Raw genomic sequence first — 26,462 nt, 5'->3', positions numbered from 1 at the left:
CAGCGATCAAGACCATCCCCAAGAAAAAGAAATGCAAAATGATTGTCTGACGAGACCTTACAAATAGCAGAGAAAAGAAGAGAAGCAACAGGCAAAGGAGAAAAGGAAAGATATACCCATTTGAATGTAGAGTTTCAAAGAATAGCAAGGAGAGATAAGAAAGCCTTCCTCAGTGATCAATGCAAAGAAATAGAGGAAAACAATAGAATGGAAAAGACTAGAGATCTCTTTAAGAAAATTATAGATACCAAGGGAACATTTCATGCAAAGATGGGCACAATAAAGACAGAAATGGTATGAACTTAACGGAAGCAGAAGATATTAAAAACAGGTGGCAAGAATACACAGAAGAACTATACCAAAAAAAAAAAAAATCTTCATGACCCAGATAACCATGATGGTGTGATCACCCAGCTTGAACCAGACATCCTGGAATGCAAAATCAAGTGGGTCTTAGGAAGCATCACATGAACAAAGCTAGTGGAGGTGAAGGAATTCCAGCGGAGCTATTTCAAATCTTAAAACATGATGCGGTGAAAGTGCTGCACTCAATATGCCAGCAAATTTGGAAAACTCAGCAGTGGCCACAGGACTGGAAAAGGTCAGTTTTCATTCCAATCCCAAAGAAAGGCAATGCCAAAGAATGCTCAAACTACTGCACAATTGCACTCATCTTACACACTAGGAAATTAATGCTCAAAATTCTTCAAGCTAGGCTTCAACAGTACGTGAACCACGAACTTCCAGATGTTCAAGATGGATTTAGAAAAGGCAGAAGGACCAGAGCAGATTGGCCAACATCTGCTGGATCATTGAAAAAGTAAGACAATTTCATAAAAATATCTACTTCTGCTTCATTGACTATGCCATAGCCTTTGCTGTGTGGATCACAACAAACTGTGGAAAATTCTTAAAGAAATAGCAATACCAGACCACCTTACCTGCCTCCTGAGAAGTCTGTATGCAGGTCAAGAAGCAACATTTAGAACTGGACATGGAACAACAGACTGGTTCCAAATCGGGAAAGAAGTACATCAAGGCTGTGTATTGTCACCCTACTTATTTAATTTGTATGCAGAGTACATCATGAGAAATGCTGGACTGGATGAAGCACAAGCTGGAATCAAGATTGCCAGGAGAAATCTCAATAACCTCAGATATGCAGTTGGCACCACACTTATGGCAGAAAGTGAAGAACTAAAGAGCCACTTGATGAAAGTGAAAGAGGAGAGTGGAAAAGTTGGCTTAAAACTCAACATTCGGAAAACTAGATCATGGAATCCGGTCTCATCACTTCATGGCAAATAGATGGGGAAACAATGGGAACAGTGAGAGACTTTATTTTTCTGGGCTCCAAAATCACTGCAGTTGGTGACTGCAGCCATGAAACAAAAGACACTTGCTCCTTAGAAGAAAAGCTATGACCAATCTGGACAGCATATTAAAAAGCAGAGACATTACTTTACAACAAAGGTCCGTCTAGTCAAAGCTATGGTTTTTCCAGTATTCATGTATGGATGTGAGAGTTGGACCATAAAGAAAGCTGAGTGCTGAAGAATTAATTGATGCTTTTGAACTGCGGTGTTGGAGAAGACTCTTGGAGTCCCTTGGACTGCAAGGAGATCCAACCAGTCCATCTTAAAGGAAATCAGTCTTAAATATTCATTGGAAGGACTGATGCTGAAGCTGAAACTCCAGTACTTTGGCCATCGGATGCGAATAACTGACTCATTGGAGAAGACCCTGATGCTGGGAAAGATTAAAGGCAGGAGGAGAAAGGGACAACAGAGGGTGAGATGGATGGATGGCATCACCAACTCAATGGACATGAGTTTGAGTAAGCTCCAGGAGTTGCTGATGATCAGGGAGGCCTGGCATGCTGCAGTCCATGGGGTCGTAAAGTGTTGTACATGACTGAGCGATGGAACTGAACTGATACTAAATGAAGTAAGTCAGAGAACAACAAATATCATATGATACCACTATATGTGGAAGCTAAAATACAACACAAATAAACTTATCTATGAAACAGAAACAGACTCAAAGACATAAATAATAGACTTGTGGTTACCAAGGGAGAAAGTGGTGTGGGAAGGATGAAGTGGGAGTTTAGGGTTAGCAGATGCAAACTGGTTTATATAGAATGGATAAACAGTGAGGTTCTATTATATGGCACAGAGAACTATATTCAATACCCTGTGATAAATCATTAATAGAAAAGAATATGAAAAAGAATATATATTATATTCTATAACTGAATCACTTTGCTGTACAGCAGAAATTGACACAACTATAAATCAACTATACTTCAATAATGTTTTTAAAAGGCCATCTTCCTTGGGGAACCCAAGTCTTTTTCTCCCAAAGCCTTCAACAAATTGGACTAGGCCCACCCACTCACACTATGAAGGATGTGTGTTCTGAAAGTGAAAGTCAAAGTCACTCAGTTGTGTCTGACTCTTTGCAACCCCATGCACTATACAGTCTGTGGAATTCTCCAGGCCAGAATACTGGAGTGAGTAGTTTTTCCCTTCTCCAGAGGATCTTCCCAACACAGGAATTGAACCCAGGTTTCCTGTATTCCAGGTGGATTCTTTACCAGCTGAGCCTCAAGACAAATCCAAGGTGTGTTCTGCTGCTGCTGTTGCTAAGTCTCTTCAGTCGTGTCTGACTCTGTGCGACCCCATAGACAGCAGCCCAACCAGGCTTCCCTGTCCCTGGGATTCTCAAGGCAAGAACACTGGAGTGGGTTGCCATTTCCTTCTCCAATGCATGAAAGTGAAGAGTGAAAGTGAAGTCGCTCAGTCGTGTCTGACTCTTAGCGACCCCATGGACTGTAGCCCACCAGGCTCCTCCATCTATGGGATTTTCCAGGCAAGAGTACTGGAGTGGGGTGCCATTGCCTTCTCCAAGGTGTGTTCTACTCAGAGGCTATTGATTTAAGTGTTCAGTTCAGTTCAGTTGCTCAGTTGTGTCCAACTCTTTGCGACCCCATGAATCGCAGCACGCCAGGCCTCCCTGTCCATCACCAATTCCCGGAGTTCACTCAGACTCGCATCCATCGAGTCAGTGATGCCATCCAGCCATCTCATCCTCTGGCGTCCCCTTCTCCTCCTGCCCCCAATCCCTCCCCGCATCAGAGTCTTTTCCAATGAGTCAACTCTACACATGAGGTGGCCAAAGTACTGGAGTTTCAGCTTTAGCATCATTCCTTCCAAAGAACACCCAGGACTGATCTCCTTTAGAATGGACTGGTTGGATCTCCTTGCAGTCCAAGGGACTCTCAAGAGTCTTCTCTAGCACCACAGTTCAAAAGCACCCTGTTAATAGCTTTAAAAATACCTTCATCAAGACATCTAGATTAGTGTTTGACTGAAAGTTGGGCGAAGTGACCAGTCAAGTTGCCACCTGGAATTAACCATCATGGGTGTCTCAGGACTCGAGTAGACTCTCTTCTTCGGCACAGGAAGCTCAATTGTGGCCAGTGAGCTTCACATCACTCTTGTTTCTGGGCCAAGCATGGGAGTTCCCAGGGGACTAACTGGTCATTTCTACTGCTGGAGACAAGGGAGACAATTTGCTCTAGTTCAACCATTGAGCACAAGTCTCCTGATGCCATGGAGTCCAGTAGGATGACTCCTTTCCATCTTCTACATTCCTCATTAACAGGACTATTAATCCAGGCTGTAAAGGATGCAGGGCTATTCCAGTTCAACCATTATCATGGCTGGGGGCACGGTCTTAGAAGGATGCAGGACTGTTCCTGTTCAACCATTATCATGGCTGGGGGCACGGTCTTAGAAGGATGCAGGACTGTTCCTGTTCAACCATCATCAGGGTCCTGGGCACAGTCTTAACCTGGACTTTGGACCTGTTGTGTTCCTGATGCTTCATAAGCTTGAGGAATCTGTGTTTTCACAGAAATTAGATTTTGGTGGTAGAGCAATTACTCCTGGTTGTTATCAGGTGTTCATTTATTAATTCCCAGAGAATAAGCATTTCCATGCTTAGCACCAGTAGATCCTGAGCTGGACAAAGTTGTACTAATTAGGGCTTTGGAGGGCATTTTATGAGCCTGCTGGCTGGCACCCAGGTAGTGTCTGTGGGTCAGAGCTTGGCTGGGTTTACAAGCTGTGGTTCTCTGTACTTGGTGCCAAAACAATTGCTGTGGTAAAATAATTCTAGTGTGTGGTTCACTTTTTCATTTGCCAGTCAGTTTCCATGGGGAAAATTGACTTTAATTGACAGATGTGTCCCATAAAAGGGTGGACTTCTTGCATTTGCCTGAGCCCCCAGTGAGGCATAGTCAGCATGTTTTGCTGTGTTCATGGGCCAGAGTTGCAGAATGTGGATTTACATGTGTTTCCCAAGGAAACTTCTAAGTACACGGAAACTTCTAAGAATTCTCCTAGAGAGCTGGGCCTCAGCACAGGGAGGGTGCAGGGTCTCTCCCAGACCTCGGAGGGGAGGTAAATTGTGAAAACCTCAGAGGCTGGCTCACAGGTGGGCTCTAACGGACAAACCCCTGGCCTGGGAATGAGGAGGGCTGAGTTGGGCTCAAATCCAATCTCTTCTACCCTTTATGTTCTTGTGTGTGTTGGCTCATTCAACTGAGAGAGAGCATTGTTGTTTTTTAGTGGCTAAGTCATATCTGAGTTTTTTTTTAATGCCATGGACTGCAGCCCGCGAGGCTTCTCTGCCCATGGGATTCTCCAGGCATGAATACTGGAGTGGGTTGCCATTTCATTCTCCAGAAGATCTTCTGGACCCAGGGATCGAACTCAGGTCTCCAGCATTGGCAAGCAGATTCTTCACCACTGAGCCACCTGGGAAGCCTGAGAGAGTGCATAAAGATACTTCAACAAGAAGAAAAACTGACCAAACAACTTTGCTGTCCTGTCCCATCTCTCCCAACATTTAAAGTCACTTGGATCAGACAAAGCCCAGGACACTGTGTCTCCCCCTTTCCTGGGTCCTAGGAACATTCACATTGATCACTAGGAACCAATTACAGTGATGGTTATGAACTATAAGAAGTGCTTAAGAATAGAATACATGAGACACAACTTCAGATTAAAGCACCCTCCTGCCTGGCCCCTCCCATGGCTAAGCTAGCAATGTCCAATTCTGATTCATGGCTGAGGAAGCCAGACTCGGCCAAGGATGAGCACTGAACTCAGGTCTCCGGTTCCAGCCCTGGAGCCCATCCACAAGAACCGGGTGCTTCTCAAAAACAAACAAGGGCAAGGGAGTGTCAGATTTAAAGCTCACACATTCTAAGTCTCCTTGCTTTGTTCCACAGAAATAGATTGTCAACCTGAAGACAGTTATCACTGATCCCCACGGGGACCTGCCAAGGCGCCCCACTGGGAACTAGCTCCAAGCTTATCTTTCATGGGTAATGAAGCCAGCAGGGTCATCTTAGACATCATAGGCGCAGGTCTGTGACAAATAGCTTTTCCAAGACCTATGGGAAACGGTCTTGTGCAAGTTAATTTTGCACAAGGAATAACCACGAGGAAAAAATTGTGGGTCAGGGAGGGAGCGAGCAGGCAGGGACTCAGACGTCAGAGTGTTCTGAGAATATCTTCAGCACCTCAGGAGGGTGTGTGCATGCTGTGGGTGCAAGCTATGGGTACCTGCATGCTGTAGGTGCTTGTTATGGGTATGTGCACAAAGACTGAGGGCAGGAGGAGAAGGGGGTCACAGAGGGTGAGATGGTTGGATGGCATCACCAACTCAGTGGACATGAGTTTGAGCAAACTCCAGGAGATGGTGAAGGACATGGAAGCCTGCCATGCTGCAGTCCAAGGGGTCACAAAGAGTCAGACATGACTTAGCAACTGAAAAACAATGTACATGTATTTCACTTCTCAGATCATGCAATGAACATTTGCAGTGACATCAGCTTAAATATGGTGCATAGAATGTGTAGGTTTCATACTTCAGAGTCTGTCCCTTCTTGATATGAAAATGGAATCCACAGGTAGGATGTTAAGCTAGCATCAATTTCCCAGAGCTCATCTGCAATTAGGAGAGTGGGGTGTGATGCAACTTTTAACTCTGTAACAAGGAAGGGTATTGTGGAGTTCGTGACTCACGCGATTGGTCAGGTGGCTCTTAGGTCTGTCTTCCATTCAGCTAGTGACAAAGACTGCAATCAAGACTTGACCTTCATCTTAAATTTCAACAGGAAAAATCTTGGGAGTGTACCCTCAAGGTTGATTTGAACAGACACTCCAGTTTTCCAGCAGGGCTTCCCAGGTGGCTCAGTGGTAGAGAATCTGCTTGCAATGTAGGAGACATGGGTTTGATCCATGGGAGAAGGAAATGGCCATCCGCTCCAGTATTCTTGCCTGGGAAATCCCAAGGATGAGGAAACTGGCGGGCTATAGTCCACAGGGTCGCAAAGAGTTGGACAGGACTTAGCGACTAAATCAAACACAGCAAGTCTCCTGAGAGCTTCTTGGTCTGTTCCTAGGACACTTTCTTACCTGTAAAAGCGGGTCCTATAACTAAACCCATGCGCCACAACTACTGAGCCTGCGCTCTAGAGCCCGGGAGCCTCACTACTGAACCCATGGGCCACAACTACTAAAGCCCAAGTGTCCTAGAGCCCCTGCTCTGCCGCAGGAGAAGCCAGCACCATGTGAAGCCTGAACACCACAGCAAGAGAGTAGCCCCCACTCGCTGCAACTAGAAAACAGCCCATGCAGCAGTGAAAACACAGCCAAAAATAAATAAATAAATAAAATCATTTTAAAAAGCAGGTCCAAATATATTGGTGAAATTTAATTGGAGTGCGTGATGTGAAATCAAAGGGAAGATGAAACCAACTGACTGAAGCAGAGACACGAATGTCAGCCACACAGTCAGCCGAGGATGCCTTTATCCCATCTGGGTCGTTAACCCTGGTGTAAGATGAGAGAAAGCATGTGTTTTCCCTCTGGTGAGATAAGAAGGATGTGTTCATTTCAATAAGGAATTAACTTGGTCAAACGATGTGCATGGGGCCAGCCAGGATAAGATCGGAATTTTGTTATGTACTGTGGCCCAAGGTCATAGCATGTTCAAGTCCTCAAGAGAAGCTTTGTGGTTCTCTATTCAGATGGGACTTCTGCTGTTTCCCGTGTTTTGGGATCCACTCCCCCCAGTCACCGCTGAGAGCTATAGTTCTGGCTCGCTCCTGAATGATGCTGTGAGTCAACAGAATCATGACCGTTGTGGTTTGTTTTCCTCCCCTGGCTTTTTATTATTCCCAAGATGGCTAAGTGGATTAAGTTCTAAAAGCTTTTGAAAAGGAAAGAAGAAGAGTTTGTTTTCTGGCCAAGACCAACAGGAAATGATTTAGGCCCCAAAGACATTTTCAGAGTGAGTTACATCGATCAAAAAGAAACTTATAATAGAAACTGTTTCCCACTATTACTATAATGTGAGCTACTAGGAATGCAATTGTCCTTATATATGGAGATGTGTTTTTTATTTTAGAAAAATGCCTATAATTCTCTTGCATGCAATCTGGTTGGAAGTGGATTATAAACTTGTATTTGACCACGAGGCAAAGGCCCAAGGACAGTGTGGGGAGACAAACAGCACAATCAGGATGCCTAAATTACAGCCTCAGCAGTTGTCTGAATCCACGGAAAATACTTGCTTCGCTGCTGCTCTTGTAGCTGTAATTAAACGGAAAAGCATACCCTCCTATGGGCAATGCCACATCTGCTCCGCGGTTTAACCAGTGCTTTCCCAGAAAGACTGCCTTAATTAAAGACATAAATCCGTCCAGTGATCTGCACAAACACTGAATTGTGAGAGTCTGAGGAGTCTCCTCCTCCAGGTGCCACATCACGGATAGGATGAAAATGATGAATTGGGACATCCACAAAGCAAGGGCTATAAGGAAGAGATAAAGTAAGAAAAAAGTGTGGATTTGGGGATGTGTTAGAAAACCAGGAGGCCTTTTTATTTTTTTCTCAACATGTTTCCTCTTCCATCATTCTAGTTTCTTTTTCAGCGACTTCCTTGGTGGTCCAGTGGCTAAGACTCCGGGACCCCAGTGCAGGGGGCCTGGGTTCCATCCCTGGCCAGGGAACTACATGCCACAACTAAAGATACCGTGTGTTGGAATGAAGATGCCGCAACTGAGGCCTGGTGCAACCAAATGAATACTAAATAAGTGCATGTTCTTTATCAAAGTGTGGGTTCCTAGGACATGAACATGGCCTAGGAGATCAAAGTCCCTTCCTTGTAAAGAAGTGAAGGGACCCTCTGGAGTGCTCCTGGTCACTGTACTCCACACCCTCATACACCCTGACTGCTAAACATCCCAGAGAGATGCTCAAAGCTTCCCCCTGGAAAGGCTACCTTCCCCTACTATGAATGGGTTTAGAGAGGGGAGCCTAGAGGATGCTGGAGGCTGTATATGACCTCAGAGAATGACAGTTCTAGAAGAAGAAAGGTCTCCTGGTCTGTTTTTGGAGGCAGCTGCCAGTCTCAGCCAGGCTTGCTCTGCACCGCCCAGCTTTCTAGAAGCTCTTCGCCTGGTGATGGAGACCTCCTTTGGACCCCCTCCTTTCTCCTTTGCACAGCTTCCCCTCCCCATCACTCTTTCTTTCTTGGGAATTCTATTTCCATTTCAGAAAACGTTGGGAGTCTCTCTTCTGGCCCTAAAAAAAGACTAATCTGGTACACGAGAGGCTCAGTGGACACCAGTCAAGGCAAATGAGACTTTTTCTTCCTTTGAGATGAAAATGAATGGGCTGGACTAAGGGACCAAGGGGGTTAGGATAGGGAACCTGAGAGGGACATTGATTCTAGTTTGTGTTGGCAGGGGCCTCGAGGGAGAATGTGTAGACAGAGGGCTGGGCCTAATCTTCCCTTCTCTGCTGATAGAGGCTCCTGTTTGCACAGAAGGACCAGTGCATCCCCAGCACTAGGAATAGAGGAAGTCTTTGTGACCCTCCTCCACCAGACCTCTGCCTCAACCCACATCGTTACCATGCAAGAGAAAGGCAGGACAGTGTGCCTCGTTTTGTGAAATGGCCCGCAGCAGCTCTGCCCAGCCCCAGCTCTCTTGGCAGAAGAGGTGACACCCTATGGATGTCTCTACAAATGTGAGTTGCCGGGCATTTAGCTGGATGCCAGCAGTTACCACTCAGCACATGACCCCATGACCACTCATAAGACGGACCCTCTTGTTATAGTATCTTGAGTCCATATCAGAAGTTGTAGGTGAAGCAGAACCTTCTTCTCTTGGCTTCATGTTTCCCTGGGAAAGGACAATAATACCCATGGCCTCCCCTGACCCCTAGACAACAATCACTGGTGAGTTTGGGAAAAGGAAGTGGCTCAGATGGCTTAGTTCTGTCTTCACCTTGCTCCATTTACAGCGCTGCCTGTGATGACCCAGGGGTAGGTAAGTTTCACTTGGAGGCTGAGAATCAAGATGTCCCTGTGGCTGTAACCCTAAACTACATTCTCCAGTTTCTGCCTTATCATTGATGTTATTGCTGTTCAGTCACTAAGTCATGTCTGACTTTTTGGGACCCCATGGACTGCAGCACACCAAGTTTCCCTGTCCTTCACTATCTCCTGGAGTTTGCTCAAATTAATGTCCATTGAGTCAGTGATGCTGTCTAACCACCTCACCCTCTGCTGCCCCCTTCTCCTTTTGTCTTCATTCTTCCCCAACACCAGGATCTTTTCCAATGAGTTGGCTTTTTGTATCAGGTGGCCAAAGTACAAGAGTTTCAGCTTCAGCATCAGTCTTTCCAGTGAATAAAAAGTTTTATTTTGGTTGGCTGGTTTTTTTTGGTCTTATTACCCGATTGCACCAGCATACATGCAAATTCTGGACCCAGCAATGACTGCCCCCAAACACCCCTGACTGTGTACCTGTGGCAAGAGACCTTGGGCTGGGAGAGGGAAAGGCAGAGGGAGAAAGTGTCTTCACCTGCTCAGAGTCCCCTTCATGGCTTCAGCCTGGATTTGAGCTGCTTCACTTTAAAACCTTTTTCATCTCAGCCAGAGGGAGGGGAGAGCATGGCCTTCAGCAGCACGGCATGGATAGAAGGCACCGTGGATTGTGGCCCCTAGGAGCCAACCAGTGTATGGGCAGCACTTTCACACTCTGTGCCAACAGGGAGGAGCATTCTGTACAGGTGAGTCTTCAATTTGGCAAAAGAAGGAAGGGAGGCCTGGTGAGAAAAGAGAGACACAACTTCTGATCAGCATTGCTAATGTGTCAGGGTCCAGATACAGTAAATGATCAAAGAAAAATGAGGCAAGGTTTTTATAATACCTCTTTTTTTTCTGGATGATAGTAATATTATATTGACATGTGATACTCTGTCTATAAGACAACTAAACTGGATTGTCCATGAATCTCCACTGGACTTTCTCATTTTGCTATTGACTTTAGGTTAAGAACAAAGGGATGCATGGACGCTTGTCTATAAATCACCAACTATCTTTCTGCTGAAGAACTAATTATGCTGACACCCCATCTTTTACACTGCATTTATTACAGTGGTTGTGCTCTGGGATGAGCAGCGGATGAAAGAGAACACTGAGAGCTTTGTCTGTATCCCTACCCTAGACCATCAATCTTCTCAACAAAACAAGGCAGGAGGTGTCAGCCTTCCAGAAGGGACGGGATAAAAGATGTGCTGCTGAAACAACTGATTATTATGCATTTGCATATGAGAACTTGCAATTTGTACCCATCAAACTTGCTTCTCCTGTTCTTGCTTTGGCACTTTGTTTTAAAGTTAATTTTCAGTAAAGGCACAACCATGGACGGAATTTAGAATGATCCAGAAGGGTCTCGTGCTGTGGATATGTGTGTGTTTAGTACATGTTTAGTTGGATTTTTTAAAAGTACAAAGTAAATATGCCCCCATTACAGAAAGTATAGAAAAGAACAAGCATTGTTTTTCCTGTTGGGAGTTACACAGGTTTCTAAGACTCCAGTTGGAGACACCTCCAAATGAGTGAGATGGCCCAATGGATGGCTACATGAGAAAACCCTAGATTAGGGGTTCTCAATGCGTGGACACTGGCCAGTGGTGGCACAGAAGCTTCTAGAATTGCAAGTTCTTGGGCCCCACTCCAGACTTATTGAATTAGCAACTCTCAGAGTTGAGCCCGCAATTTCTGTCTGAACAAGTCTTCCAGGTGATTTTGAACCTCTGCTCCAGATGAGACTTGAAAAACAAGTGGTGACTTGATGTGGAAGACATTCCCAATGAGACAGGCCTAGGAATAGTCACATCTCACAGTAGAATGCCGGTCCTCTCCTGTGGGTGTGCACAGCCTGCAGACAGACATAACAAGACATGCAGAATGTCAAAAAGCTATTGAAATTACGCCCAGATTCTCCCAAATACTAGCATTGTGTGTGTGTGTGGCAGTGGGCATGGGAAGATAGCACATGAGAATTCAGTTTTCTTCTTAATTTGGAAGAAGTCTTTGAAAGTCAACCTGATATCCATTCAGAAGACAACAAATATTTAATGAACTTCTACTATGTGCCAGAGACTGCTGTATATGATGAGGAAACATTGGTGAATAACTCGGGAGAAGTCCTCCCCTTCTACACTTTACTTCCTAGTGGATCCTACAGCCTTGTAGGATCACCTTTAAATCATGATATTGTGTAATGGGTGATAAGAAAGTGTGAGCAGAGAGAAACAGACCAAAGCTTCATTTGGAATCATCTGAAATGTGATACATTACTGGTTTTTTGTCAATGACATCATACTCATAATTACATTTCCCTTTAATGTTCAGTCAAGGATTATGACAATGAGAAATGGAGAGATACTCTTGGGAGCCTCTTAGCTACAAAACAATTGGTTCTTGCATAAAGCATAATTTTTATTGCCTCACTGGGTTTGCATGGAAAACTTAAAGAGGACTTAAAAGGGGGAACTAGAAAAGCAAAACCCCTGAGCTGTGAACCATGTGTGTAGCAAAGCTTCCTTGCAGGAAGCCAAGAACAAGGAGAAAAATTAACTCCAAGACTCCACATAAAGCCTGGAGCTGTGGAAGGAAGATAGAGCAACCATGAGTGATGGCTTCCACAGACTTAGGGCCGAAGTGAATAAAAATCCTCTTTTGAGGAAAAAATTCTCCATTTAGGTATCTACAGGAAGGTTCACTGATTTGATCTCATGATCAACAATCACCAGGACAATCTACCAAGAATAAAAATCTGCAAAAACAATGCATCCAGATTTATTTCCCCAAGAAATGAAATGCTAAAATTATTATGAGAAGAGTACCAGATAACAGTGTGAGGAACATTTAAAGAAAAAATGAAAATAGAATTGCAAAATGAGGAAGCAGCAACAGGTAGACTGAGCAAAAAAACAGAACTTTTTGAAATTGAGGGTAAAATTATTTAAATGAAAAATTTAGTGTCTTTGTTAAAAAGCAAACTGGGCACAACTGAGGAAAGAATTAATGAACAGGAAGATAGACCTCAAGCAATAACCCATAATATACCATGGAGAATTAAAAAGAAGAGAAACAAGAAAGATCAAAAGGTATGGACAGTTGAGTGGAAGACTTCAGTGTAAATCTATCTGGAGTTCCAGAGGAGGAAAAGACCTCAAAATGAGAAGAGATAATATGTTAAGATGCAATAGCCAAGTGTTTTACAGCATTTTTGGAAGATATGAATCCACAGATGTAAGAAGCACACTGCCTCGCAAGAATAAGTGGAAAAAAAATCCACTCTCTTGGGCACCTTGTGGTAAAAGTAGAGATAACCAAACAGAAATATGCAAAACTTAAAGAAATATCCAAAGAGAAAAAAAAAATCTGTAAAGGGGTGACAATTTGTTTGACAGAAAAGATCTCAAAATGCAAAATGAAAACTAGAAGAAAGTGGAGTCACACCTTCAAACCCTTGAGAGAAATTTAACATTAGACTAGAACTATGATTTCAGCAAAAGATAAAAAAAAAGAGTGTTGTTGTTTAGTCACTAAGTCATGTCTGACTCTTTTGGGACCCCATGGATTATAGTCCACCAGGTTCCTCTGTCCATGGCATTTCCCAGGCAAGAATACTGAAATGGGTTGCCATTTCCTTCTCCAGGGAATGTTCCTGACCTAGGATTGAACCGATGTCTCTTGCATTGGCAGATGGTTTCTTTACCACTGAGACACCAGGGAAGCCCAAAGATATTTTAAATAAATAAAAATAAAGTGAATTTACCACCTTTCCACTTAACCTTGGGAAGTAATTATACTGTAAAGAGAAGGAAAATGATTCCAGAAAGAAGGTGTGAGCACCAGAAGGGATGGTGAAGAATGAAACGGGTAAATCCAAAAAGCCTTATCTATACCCTCAGAGCCCAGAACACTGTCTGGCACAGAGTTGGTGCACAATAATTTTTAATAGGAAAAGTATTTGAATAAAATAATATTTCTAATTCATGAGAATTTTGAGTAGAAATGTCAAGGTCAGAAGCAGCACGGTTTTCAGGCTCTTGTTTTGGTTACTTGGGGGTTGAAATGTTGCCTTAGGCTTTATTAAGTGTTCATGATGAATTTCCAAGGAAAACTACTGGAAGAGTAGAAATGGTACATAAATTCTAAGCCAAAAAAAAAAAAAAGGAAAAAGAGAAATAAGAAACTAAAGTGCAAAGACTATGCTAATGATGTTAGGTACTACTCTAAAATTTTTCATATAGGATCTCATGTAATCCTTAAAATGTTTCACTGATGTGGGCCCCTGTTACCATGTTTACTTTTATAGATAAGGGTACTGAGAGATTGAGTGATTTGCCCAAAGTCACACAGCTAGAAAAAAAAAAAACAAAACTCAAAAAAGGAGAGGCAAGAAAGGACGGAAATGTAGTAAAAGTACACAAATTGTAGAAAGTAAAATTGTGGAAATGAATGCTATATTTCTGTAATTACAACAAATGTAAATGGACTAAATTTGCAAGATATAGATTGTGAGATCCAATTTTTAAAAAGACATTCAAACTTATGCTTATAAGAAACCCACCTTAAAAATGAGGATAAATGTTTAGAAACAAAGGGATGGAAAAATTTAGACTATGCAATTAAGAACCAGTAGAATGTATGATCGGAGAAGGCAATGGCACCCCACTCCAGTACTCCTGCCTGGAAAATCCCATGGACAGAGGAGCCTGGTAGGCTGCAGTCCATGGGGTCGCTGAGCGTCGGACACGACTGTGAGTGACTTCACTTTCACTTTTCACTTTCATGCATTGGAGAAGGAAATGGCAACCCACTCCAGTGTTCTTGCCTGGAGAATCCCAGGGACGGGGGAGCCTGGTGGGCTGCCGTCTATGGGATCACACAGAGTCGGACACGACTGAAGTGACTTAGCAGCAGCAGCAGCAGCAGAATGTATGATAGATATATTAATGTCAGGAAAAAATAGCATATAATACCAAACTACATTAAAAGAAATAGAGTTAATACATTATGATATATTGGTCAATTTCCCAGGAAGACATCACAATTCCACTTTGTATTCACCTAATAAAATTGCTGCAAACCATATAAGGCAATAACTGATGAAATTATAGGGAGAGATAGGTAAATCCACAATCCTGTTGGATCTTTACCAAAATTATGACTAAAGCAGGCAAAATTTCTAAAGGAAGAAAAAATTAAATAATGTCACTGATGAATGTGGTACATGAGTGTGTATCCAACAAACAGAGCAGGTGCTTTCTTCCCAAGCATGTACAGAACATTTACCAAAATCAGTCCTGTAATGAGGAGCTCCTAGTAGCCCTTTCTCTGTTGATGGTACATTAAAAGGCAAGTGTTATCAACTGGATGAAGAAGGCACATCTGCCAGGTAACCATGTCCCTAACCTGACACAGGGCCAGGTTGGGTGCTATGTACAAGATTTCTCAAGTTGTCATGTTGTTTTGGGGGACTGGGGGTTTGCAGACAATGGAAGCCATAGTGATGATGGAAATAGAGCCTGTGATGATGGAGACAAAGCCTGTGATGATGCAGTGACAGTTGACGCATTGAGAGTCTGCCGGACGTGTACTAGGTTTTGAGCTTTGCATGGATTATCTCATTTAAACCTCATCACAACTCTGCCAAGAGAGTAAAATTACCATTTCCATTTTCACATGAGGAAGTTGAGGCTTAGGAATATAGTAATCATATAACTAAGACCAATGCTGCTTCTTAGGTCTCCCTGGCTGACCCCATCCATGGTGCTAAAGTCTTGAAGGGAGGAGAGGGCCAAGGGATGGACATTTGAGTTTCATGAGGCTGTTCTCACTGTTCTTAGGACTTTGTGGGATCATTTCACTACTCTAATGATTAAAGTGTAGCTAATGCTCTCTTCCCCAGGTCTACCTGGAAGTACAATGCATCACAAATCATTTGGACTGAATCCCAGCTAAGGAGGAAATCATGCAAGATAAAGTGAGGGATAAGTGGTTACCAATTTGGGGTTTTCCAAAGTGGCGGGAGGCTTGTGGGAATGTCAGCACCAGTCTTCTTCTTCTTCTTCTTTGAAGGCAAAAACATTTGTCCCCCATTCCCAAGGTCCCTGGGCCCAGCTTTGAGCCTGTTGTCTAGAGGAATCGGGGGAGGCAAAACTGTGAAATCCCTCACTCACACTCTTGGCCCATCCACTAACCATTCAGCAAAAAGCCCCAAGTGAGACATTAGTAATAGAACTTCTTCCAGGACCCTGAACTCCTAATGTGCTTGGAGTCAGGGATGAGATTCTGCTTAATTATGGGTTTAAGATTTGAATTCAGGTCTTCAGAGTCGTAGGACATGTTGTGCTATGAAGCCTCCCCACTGGCCAACCTCCACTGCCAGATGTGAAGGTCCTTCTGGGTTAACCTACAGTTCCCCATAAAACACTTCCTCAGCCATCCTTTCCTTGGTGGCAGGGCTCTCCCTCTGCACTCCCAAAGCCCCAGCTGTGTATCCCTAGCACAGGCCTCTCTACACTGGGAATTGCAGAGTTCCTCTTGTCCCCAGTAAGACCATGGATAAGATTGTGGCTCATTCATATCCATATCTCCTGCTCCTGGCACTGTGACTGTCAGTAAAGGCTCTTGTTGATCAATGAAGAAAAGTGACTTTCATTTTGCAGTGGGATTTGCAGGGGGAGCAAACATATTTCAGATTAAAGAATGCACATCATAACATAAAATAGCTTATCACAACCATTTACTGTCTCTGCCACAGACAGGATGACAGGAGGGCTCACAAGAAGGTCACAGAGGGTGAGTTTTGCCATCAAAAGTCATATCGACCAAAGTCCATTATGACAAGTGGGGAGGGTGAGAGTGGGTGGGCTCCGATGCATTAGTGATTGTCCCAAATATGAGAAAATTGATTGGTGACAAATTAATCCTGGCAGCTTTCATTTTCGATTTCCTTTTTGAATTATATGGAATGATTAAAGTGTATCCAAATAGAAAAGAATAAGACAGGACAAAGAGAGATACATGTGCCATATATTGATTTCTTACAAAAATAGTTGAAGAGTAGATTTAATTTAACTAAATGGTGGTAGTAATATTGACATAGTAATCATACGTCTAACAGCAGTGCTGCTTCTTAGGGCTCCCAGGTTGACCCTATCCAGTGGGCTGAGGTCCTTCTTCTGCCTGAGGGGAAGGGAGGGTCAACAGATGGATACTTGAGTTGCATGAGGCTGTCCTTGCTGTCCTTAGGACTTTATGAGATTATGTTTTTACTCTAATGAGTAAAGTGGAGCTGATGCTCTCCTCCCCAGGCCTACCTGGAAGTGCATTTAACCTGAATCTCATCTAAGAAGAAACAATGCAAGAAAAGGTAAGGGAGAAGTCAGTAGCCAGCTGTGGTCCTCCAAAATGGCAGGAGGCTTGGATAAGGAGAGAAAAATGTGGGAATGTCAGCACCAGTCATCTTTCTTGAAGGTAAAGACATTGGTCCCCTCCCCAAGGTCCCTGAGCCCAGCTTTGAGCCTGTTTTCTAGAGAAGCCAGGGGAGACAAGGCTGAGAAATCCCTCACCCACACTGTTGGCCCATCCACCAGTCATTCATCAAAGCGTTGTGAGTAAGGAGTTGGTGATATTGCTGGGACTAGGACCCTGTACTCCCAGTGTGCTCCCAGTCATGGAGGAGATTCTCTTCCTGCAACTGCTTAAAGAGAGGACTGGATCAGAACAGTGGTTCTCAAGCTCAAGTCCATGGACAGCATGTGTAAGAATCATCTGGGAGCCTTTAAAAATGATGGGATTCCTTAAATGCTAACTCAACAGTGGGATGCAAGAACACGCATTCCAAAGCTGCCTCAGCAGTCCTGATGCCGCTAGTTCGCATCTGTATCTGTATTCTTGTCCTAGGGCCATTGTGACAGTGTCTCACAAGCCAGGGGGGCTTTGAAAAATGCAAATTTGTTCTGTCAAAATTCTGGAGAGAAGAAATGTAAATCCAGATGCTGGCAGCCATCTTCCCTCCAGAGGCTGTAAAAAGAGTCCATTCCTCACTTCTGCTTCCTGGTGACCCAGGTGTTGCTTGGCCTGTAGCTGCATCCCTCCATCCTCTGCCTCCGTCTCCACATGGCCTCCTCCTTTTTCTGTGTATTTCTACTCTGTGTGTCTCTTATAAGGACACTTGCCACTAGATTTAGGGCTAGATTCTTGAGAGTCCCTTGGACTGCAAGGAGATCAAACTAGTCAATCCTAAAGGAAATCAACCCTGAATATACATTGGAAGGACTGATGCTGAAGCTGAAGCTCTGATACTTTGTCCACCTGCTCGGACACTACCTTGCAGAGGCTTCACCTGTGACCTGGCAAGGAGACCACTCTGCTCTCTCTCCCTGCTCTGCGTTTCCTCTTACCCACCACATAAAACACATCACCTAATCACTCAGCTGGTTCTGTCTGAGTGGGTGCTCAGGCCTGGGGGGCCGGGAGGCACTGGGGAATAATGAGTGTTCCCCCCTAGCTGTTCCCGGGGGGGAGAGGCTGCACCCTCCACCCCAAACCAGTGCCTTGATGGCTTCAGCTGGGTAGCTTCATCTCCAACCTGAGTCCACAGGAGTTTTAGTGGGAAAATGCCAGTGAGAAGGTGGCAGGATGACTAGAGCTATCCTGCCTCCTTGTCCTGCAGTGGACTCTGAGAAGCCTCCCCCACCTCCTGTCCTGCATCATCAGCATTTGCCCAAAACTGTTTCCACCACACTGGTCATCCCAGAAACCAGAAACTTAGGGGCTTCTTGCTGAAATGATCTGACTAGTCTCCCCTGGCTGCCTTCCCTGAGCTCTGCCTGGCCCACCTGCCCCTCAGTCCAGGTGGGGTCCTGCTCATCCCTGCCCTTACTTCTGCCTTCAGCAAACACCCTTTCCTCCCAGGCATGCTCTTCCTGCCCTGGAGTTTTTGTGGTTCAGTCTCTCCGCTGTGTCCAATTCTTTGTGACCCTGTGGACTGCAGCATGCCAGGTTTCCCTATCCTTCACTAACTCTTGGAGTTTACTCAAAGTCATGTCCATTGAGCTGATGATGCCATCCAATCATCTCATCCTCTGTTTCCCCCTTCTCCTCCTGCCCTCAATCTTTCCCAGCATCAGGGTCTTTCCCAATGAGTAGTCTCTTTGCATGAGGTGGCCAAAGTATTGGAGCTTCAGCTTTAGTATATTAGTCTTGCCAATGAATATTCAGGGTAGATTTTCTTTAGGATTGACTGGTTTGATCTCCTTGCAGTCCAGTGGACTCTCAAGAGTCTTTTCCAGCACCACAGTTCAAAAGCATCAATTCTTTGGTGCTCAGCCTTCTTTATGGTCCAACTCTCATATCCATACATGACTACTGGAAAAATCATAGATTTGACTAGATGGACCTTTGTTGGCAAAGTGATGTCTTTGCTTGTTAATAGGCTTTCTAAATTTGTCATAACTTTTCTTCCCTGGAGACCCACCAGCATCCTGTCCTTCTGAGGGTCCCATCAGCTATCTTCCTCCTTGATGGCCTTCCAGCCTTCACCTGCCTTCTGCAGCCACAGGAAGTGGCCTCTTATTTTCTCTCTCAGCTCAGTGTTCTATTTTAATGCTGTTTGATGTTGTGCTGATGTCCACTGGCTGACAACACACCCATATCTAAGCCTCCTCTGCAGGCAGCCAAGGTCAAGTTCATGGCTGTCTGTGCTCATCGTGACACATGTGTCCCCAGGGTGACAGGGGCACATGGCCACCTGCACCCCACAGTGACAGTAGAGGGGACAGAAATGCATGGGTCTCTCTCATGTTCTCGGCACCACGCTGGGCATTTCCCCGATGTTGTTGCTTCTAGCACATGGAAGGGGGAAGGGTGCTTGATCAGGGACCTTGGTTACTGGAATGCTTTGAGCTTTCAAGACTAAGCTCTTCCAAAAGCAAGACATTTTCACCAAGAAGTACTACAACAAAACCCAGGGAGCGAGGACAGAGGTCAGGAACCTGGACAACTGACTGGAGTGCGATGGTGTTCTGGGTCCCTTTGGTCCTTGAAGATGGAACCTGTCCTGTCCTGTGGTTAGAACCAGGATGGAGTCCTGGAGATGTTTAGTTCAACTTCTCCAGAGGCTACGGATGACTCTAGGAGCAACCATTTTCAAAGTTCTTTGGCATTATTTTAGGTGTGGCCCTTCTATCATGTCTCTGACTCAAGGAAGGAGAAAACTCGAGCTTCCTGATGCCCGAGAGATGCTTCGTAGGTGTCGCTGGTTCCAGGATCCAGTAAGATATACCTGTGTGAATGAAAAGTGGTGCTGCAGTATCAGCAGACAAAGGATGCTGCAGCCATCAAGCCACTGCCACCACCCCCCGCCTGCGCCCCGACCCCCCACCCCCCAACGCATCTCCCTCCCCGCTACCATGATGAGCCCTGAGGGGACTCAGAATGGAGACAAAGAAGCTGTCAACTGCCAAGCCCTCAGCGGCGGCAACCACCGCTAACAGTGCACCCTGTGGGGACTCAGGATGGAGAAAGAACAAGACACTGGCCCTGGAGAGCTAAGATGCATATCAAAGGAGTGAGCCCAATGAGCCCAGACTCTTGCAACTTCCCATACATAGAAAAGCACTGGGGCTTCCCAGGTGACTCAGTGTTAAAGAATCCGCCTGCAATGCAGGAGACACAGTTTCGATCCCTGGGTCGTGAAGATTCTGTGGAGTAGGAAATGGCAACCCACTTTAGTGGGTTCATTCCTGCCTGGGAAATCCCATGGACCAAGGAGTCTGGTGGGGGCTACAGTCCATGGGTTGCAAAGAGTCAGACACAACTGAGCAACTGAACAAAACCAGCAACAAGTGATATATCCCATCAATCAAGTGACTAGCATAGTTTACCTCCTGAAAATCTAACTGTTCTCTCTCTTAAAAACAAGAACAAAAACTAAAAACAAAACAAAAAAACTCTTTTAAAAAGAAAACACTAAACTCATTAATCTGAGACGTCTAGTTTTCTTTAGCTAGCAGTAACCTTTTGATGTTCTGACTAGCTGGTCTTTGCCGCAAAAACTCCTGTGTATCCTGTCTCCTCCCTTACCTCTCTGGAGCAGTCCTTCAGAGCCATTTTTGAGAGGCTGCCTCCTGGGCTTAAACCCTCAGAAAATCAACCAAATAAAACGTAATTCTCAACTTTCAGGTTGTGTACTTTTTTCCCTCAGTTGACACCTGGTGCCTTCGAAGCAGAAGCAAGCCTGGTGCAGGTGCAGAAGAGTGTCCACTTGGACAGCTGCTCGTCCATCCGCCCATTCATCTTCCCAGGAAAACTCTGGTTCATAGGGTAAGTTTCTGGAGACACGCTAGAATCCTGACTTATAGGCTGACCCTGACACCCATCCCAACCAAGCGTCTGCCCAGAAGGGCTGCTGGCTAAACACAGCTGACAAACGCACACCCAGGGCATCAGGAAGGGAGAGGCTCGACAGGAGGGCTTGGCTGCAATCGCTAGTTGCTGTTTGGCTGGAAGAAGAGAGCGTCGACAGTGGAGACGGAGATCCTCAGTTACTGAAATGATGCAGCCTCTGGTCCCTAGGACCACTGGCAGCAGTCAATTAGAGCAAAACCACTCTGGAAAGCAATTAGAGAAGGGAGCCCTGGGGAGCCCCCAGCCTGCGCCCCTGGGAACCGCCTGTCAAGACCCCAAATGATGTGCTGTCCTTCCGAGAAACCCTAGAAAGAAAATGAGCTTTAATCATCCAACCCCTTAACATTAATCACCACCCATGAATAGTACAGACCCTGCCAAAGTGGAGTCACTCTCAATCACACAGGCTAAATAAATGAATAATTATAGGAATAAATGCTGTGATTAATACCAGTGTGTTAGGCACACGATGGCTCCCCTCTGCTCCCCAGTCTGACTGCAGAGTCCCCAGGACTCCCATGGGAGGCGACACAACCTCACCCACCAGGCTTGCCCTGGGAGGTCCTCTTCGCATTCTGCCAAGACATCTGAACCAAGTTGCATGTCCTAGTGGATCAGGAGAGGCCGTGTCCCTCCTAAGAGGCTGAGAGGACCTGGAGGGCAGCTGGAGGGCCTCCCATGACCAGGGACACATGAGAAATGGGGTGCAGCAGCACCCCCTGTGTGGTCCAGGAAACTTATGCTCTCCTGGAGCCCCTGGCCTCCATCGTACCCCAGGCCGCTGGGTTTACCTCTGGGGAGACCGAAGCCTGGAGAGCCACCGTGCCTCTGCAGGGAATGGGGGCGTCAGCGGGGCCCACCGACGTGCCCTCACAACAGCTGAAATCTCCCGTGTGTGCCGCCACTTGCACGCCCTCCATCCAGAGCCTCTACATCAAGTAAAGATGAAAAAAAGGACGATTTTCTTCTCCTGCTCTTTCTTATTGAAGTAATCAAGGGGTGGTGTGTTCAAGCCACTGTTTACCCAAAGGAATGAGCAGCGATCAATATTAATACCTGGACACCTACACACTAATCTTTTCAAAATGTCACACAAAAACAAGGCATCAAGAAACTTTATTCTAGGTGTTTGCCAGCCAAGGGGGTGAATCTCAATCTCTCTCTCTCTCTCACATACCTCCTAACACCCACATACTTCTAAAGATGACACCTGCACAGATGTCAACAATCCACGTGGAATTCTAGATTCTTTTCACTTGGAAAGGCCAGTGTGAACCCACAGTTAGGACCTGAGGGCAAAGGATTGAAAATGCTGAGGGAGTCAGACCCTCCCCTCCCTGGTGTTGGGGGGCCATGGCCACAGCACCAAGCTGCCCGCTGTCAACACTATTTAAGGTGACTCCTCTAAACTCCACACTGCTGTTTTGTTATTAATTGATTGGAAGCTTAGATCTAAACACAGAAGCTGCCGAGGGGTCCTTGTCTGAGCTTGCAAGCAGTTTGTGAGTCGTGCTTAGGGTCCATGCCTAGAAGATCAGTCTGAAATTGGGGTCCAGTGCGCACCTGGAGGCCCTAGAGCTGATGCCCCAGGAGGCACGAGTCCTGGGAGCGGTTTGTGTCCTTTTTGGAAGCCCCTAAACACAGTCTTAGGGGATCAGCTCTCTACTTCCTTGGCCTGATTTCATTCATCAAACACCGCTCCTTCCTGTGTCTTGTGAGAGAGGATTAGACAGATGGAGAAGCAGGCTAATGGCCATACACCTGATGTAGGGACCACATGCTGCCCTGGGTCCCTCTCTCGTCTCTGTAATTCACACAGGAATTCCACTTCCTTCAAGACAATGGAAAACAAACCCCAAACGCACCTCTGAGAAAATGATAGTCAGAGCCAGAGCTGATTAGCAGTGAAGCATGAAGGAATCCTTGTCAAACCACTTTGAAACCAGCAGAGCTCTTTCCTCAAGGAAATCATGCATGGAAACAAAACAAGGCTGATGTTCTATTAGTACCAGTCTATTTTACAAGTCTCAAATTATTCCGTCTCACTGTCTTCAAGCAAAATCAATAAGAATTGAGAATCAGGAACACCAAAATTGCAACTGAAACCTGTAGAAAGAAAAAAAAAAAAAAAACTCTTACAAGAACCTTAGTTTTCAATATTTTGGGGGCAAAACGTTAAATTTTTGATTTCTGTATATAAGTTGTAAATAGAGACAATTTTTAGCCTCTAATTTTCAAGATATTTCTCCTATAGGCTGATCTAGAAGCTTGAAAGCGGAAAAGCAGTAAATGTGGGTCTAGTGTTGAATCACTGAGTCATAACAGCTTACAAGCTTTATCATGAACTCTAAAAGAATTGGGCAAGAGGCCTCCACAATTTATGACAAGCTCTAAGATGAGTCATCAGTCCCCTGTGACTCCTATGCTCAGCACACCCCCTGTCTCTTGTATTTCCCAGTGCCCCTGGTGGGGCTGCAGATCCGGGGTGAGATGGAGAAGAATCTTCCTTGGCACAGTTTTACAAGGCTGAGCTTGTATCATCCTGATTCAGAGATACAACTTCCTAATCATTGACATTGCATACACAATTCAGATGTGTGCACAGGCAGAAGAAAGTTCATCCCCAATCTGCCGAAAAGGTATTCATCAGTGCCAATAGTTTCCATTGTATTAATAATACAGCATGTAGGAAATGATGTCTGTGGTTTAAAATGTCTATGTGGCTTAAAGACCTTCTTGAGTACTCAGTAGCTCAGTCATGTCCGACTCTTTGCAACCCTATGGACTGTAGCCTTCCAAGCTCTTCTGTCTATGGGATTCTCCAGGCAAGAATACTGGAGTGGGTTGCCATTTCCTTCTCTAAGGGATCTTCCTGGCCAAGGGATCAAATCTACATCTCCCGATCTCCTGCATCTCCTGCATTGGGAAACGGATTCCTTACCAGTGGGAAGCTCTGGCTTAAAAACCATTTCACTCAAATTGTAAATGCTCTAAAAGGTCTTCTGAGCCCCAGACAAAAGCAATGAAGATCAAATTCTCCTTGTAGCGATTCCCAGTCTTGAGGTACAGTGCCAGGAGGCTAGGTTAAGTCCCATTGCCACCATCCAAGGTTGTTTGCATCTGACTTTGTAGTTAAGGAAACCAAGACCAAGAGACATGCAGTGAGGGTGCAGGAAAGCTCAGGTTCATCTGTCTCTCAAGTCCTCATTCCTTTCAATGTGATGAACATATGGAGAAACAAAGAGGCTTCTAGGGGCTCTCAAGCTGGCCCTAAAGACTTCTTCCACCACCATTTCCACCATCATCCCTTGCATCTCCCTGCTTTTCCTTCCCTCACATCCAAAGTCCTTACCCCTGAGTATCTACCTGGATTTCTCAGTTGGCCCCTTCACCCTGGGCTCACATGTGCCTTTTCAAGGAGCCTGACCCTTGACACACTATTTGAAGTCACCCCTTCCCACATACTGCCTAACACACAGCATTACTGTTAATCATCTATCTATACCACAGTCAAGAAAGTTCTGTTTGTGGCCTAAAATAGCTTGGTGTGGTTCATTTTATGTGTCAGCTGACTGGGCCAAGGTACCACCGATGTGGTCAAACATTATTCTGGATGTTTCTAGAAGGATGTTTGTGGATGAGATGAGCATTTTAATCTGTGGACTCAGAGTGATGCAGGTTGCCCCACCCCCACCCCCGCCCAGTGTGTATGGGCCTCAACTAATCAGTTGAAGATATAAGCATACCAAAAGACTGATCCTCCCAAACAAGACAGAATTCTGCATCAGGCAGCTTTTGAATTCAAACTATAATGCCAGTTCTTTCCTGAGTCTCTAGCCTGATGGCCAATCCTGCAGTTGTTGAAACTTGCCAGCATCCATAATCATTTAAGCCAATTCCTTACAATATATCTCCCTGTATGTAGACACGTTCTGTTGATTCTGTTTATCTGGAGAACTCTTGCTACACAGAGCTCACAGTTGTTTGGTGAATGAAGGAGTGAAGAAATGAATGAGTGACCTTACAGAAAATCTGGTCCTGATGACTGCATCATGGGCAGTCCTAGAGGGAGATAGCCAGCATCCTTGTGGGCCTCTTGGTCCTTTCCTGTTAACCATGTGAGGACTTCCCCAAACAACGAACCCCACAAATTTTAGGAGTTCATCACCCAGAGCAGCCACCTTCCCTCTTTCCTCTGGAGAAGCATTTGAGCTTCAGTGTGTCCAGTCTTGTGTGACCAGATTCTCCTTCAAAGTGAAGAAAGGCAGGGTGCAGGGTCTGGAGTCAGGAGATCCAGTGACCCTCTGTGACCAGACACTCAGCCACTCTGAGCCTTCATTGTCTCAAGTCCACAGTGGGAAGAGTGGTAACCCCTACTCCTAAACTGTCATGAATTATTAACAGTTTCATATGCACAAATAGTTAGTGGAACTCCCATTGCAGTAGGCTCAATAGCAGTGAATACAAAAATACCAGCCTTTGGGTAGCTAATTAACAACAGAAATTTATTTCCTACAGCCCTGGAGTTGGGAAGCCCAAGATCAAGTTGCTGTTGGATTTGACATCTGGTGAGCGCTCACTTCCTGATTCACAGATGGCCATCTTCTCACTGTAAAACTCACATGGTGGACAGGGTGAGCTGCCTCTCTTGGGCCTCATTCATAAGGGAACTAAACCTAATCACCCTCCAAAGTCGCTATCTCCCAACATGATTACCTTGGGGATTAGGATTTTAACACATGAAATTTGTTGCACATAAACATTTCTTCTATAGCAATATTGTAAATAAAATGGAATATATTGAGCATACAAGCAACATATCCAGTCCTCCTGCACTAGACTTTCACAATGACTGTCTGAGAAAATCTTTTAACTAAGGATTCCACACTTGATCATTCATTTGTTCATTCATTCATTTACTCATCAATGCATTCATTCCATCTATTCATTCATTCCTTCAACTGAGTGTCTACTCTAGCATCAGCTTGGCTCATGGCTAAGGAGGAATCTGCCAAGGGCATGATCTACTGAATCTCATCTTTAGGAAGGTCGTGGGCAGGTGGCACAGCACTAAGGGGCAGGATGGTGTTGCTGTGCTCTGGGCAGGCCTGGGGGCAAGAAGAGGGACCCTTGCTGAGGACCAGAGCTCCAAGATGGCCAGCCAATATGAGCCCAGCCTTCCTAATTAGATAGCCACTGACTGCTGCCCACTGACCATTTTCTGGTGCTCAATTATAAAGATTGATGATTTTTGTAAAGCCCACCCCTCACTCAATTCTTAAAATGAGAAGCCCACACTTGAATTCAGAAGCCTGGCATCATGCTGCCCCTTCAGCCATATTCTTCAACCATCTGTCTTCACAAGCCTTTGGTCAGATTCACCGTCGGGACCCTGGGCATCGTCAACACACCCATCGTCCATGACTGTATGGTCTCCTGGCTCATGAGCACCAGGGCTCCCCTCCCATTCCCTCCCCTCCCCTAACTTCCAAGGGCCTGAGCTGCACATACATCCTTCTTTTTTGGTAATTTTAAAATTTTTATTTGTTTTTGGCAGTGCAGGGTCTTCGTTGCTGTGCAAGCTGTTCTTTAGT

The sequence above is a fragment of the Bos indicus x Bos taurus genome, chromosome 16, assembly GCF_003369695.1.
Source record: "Bos indicus x Bos taurus breed Angus x Brahman F1 hybrid chromosome 16, Bos_hybrid_MaternalHap_v2.0, whole genome shotgun sequence".
NCBI lineage: Eukaryota > Metazoa > Chordata > Mammalia > Artiodactyla > Bovidae > Bos > Bos indicus x Bos taurus.
Note: the sequence above shows the minus strand (reverse complement) of the source record.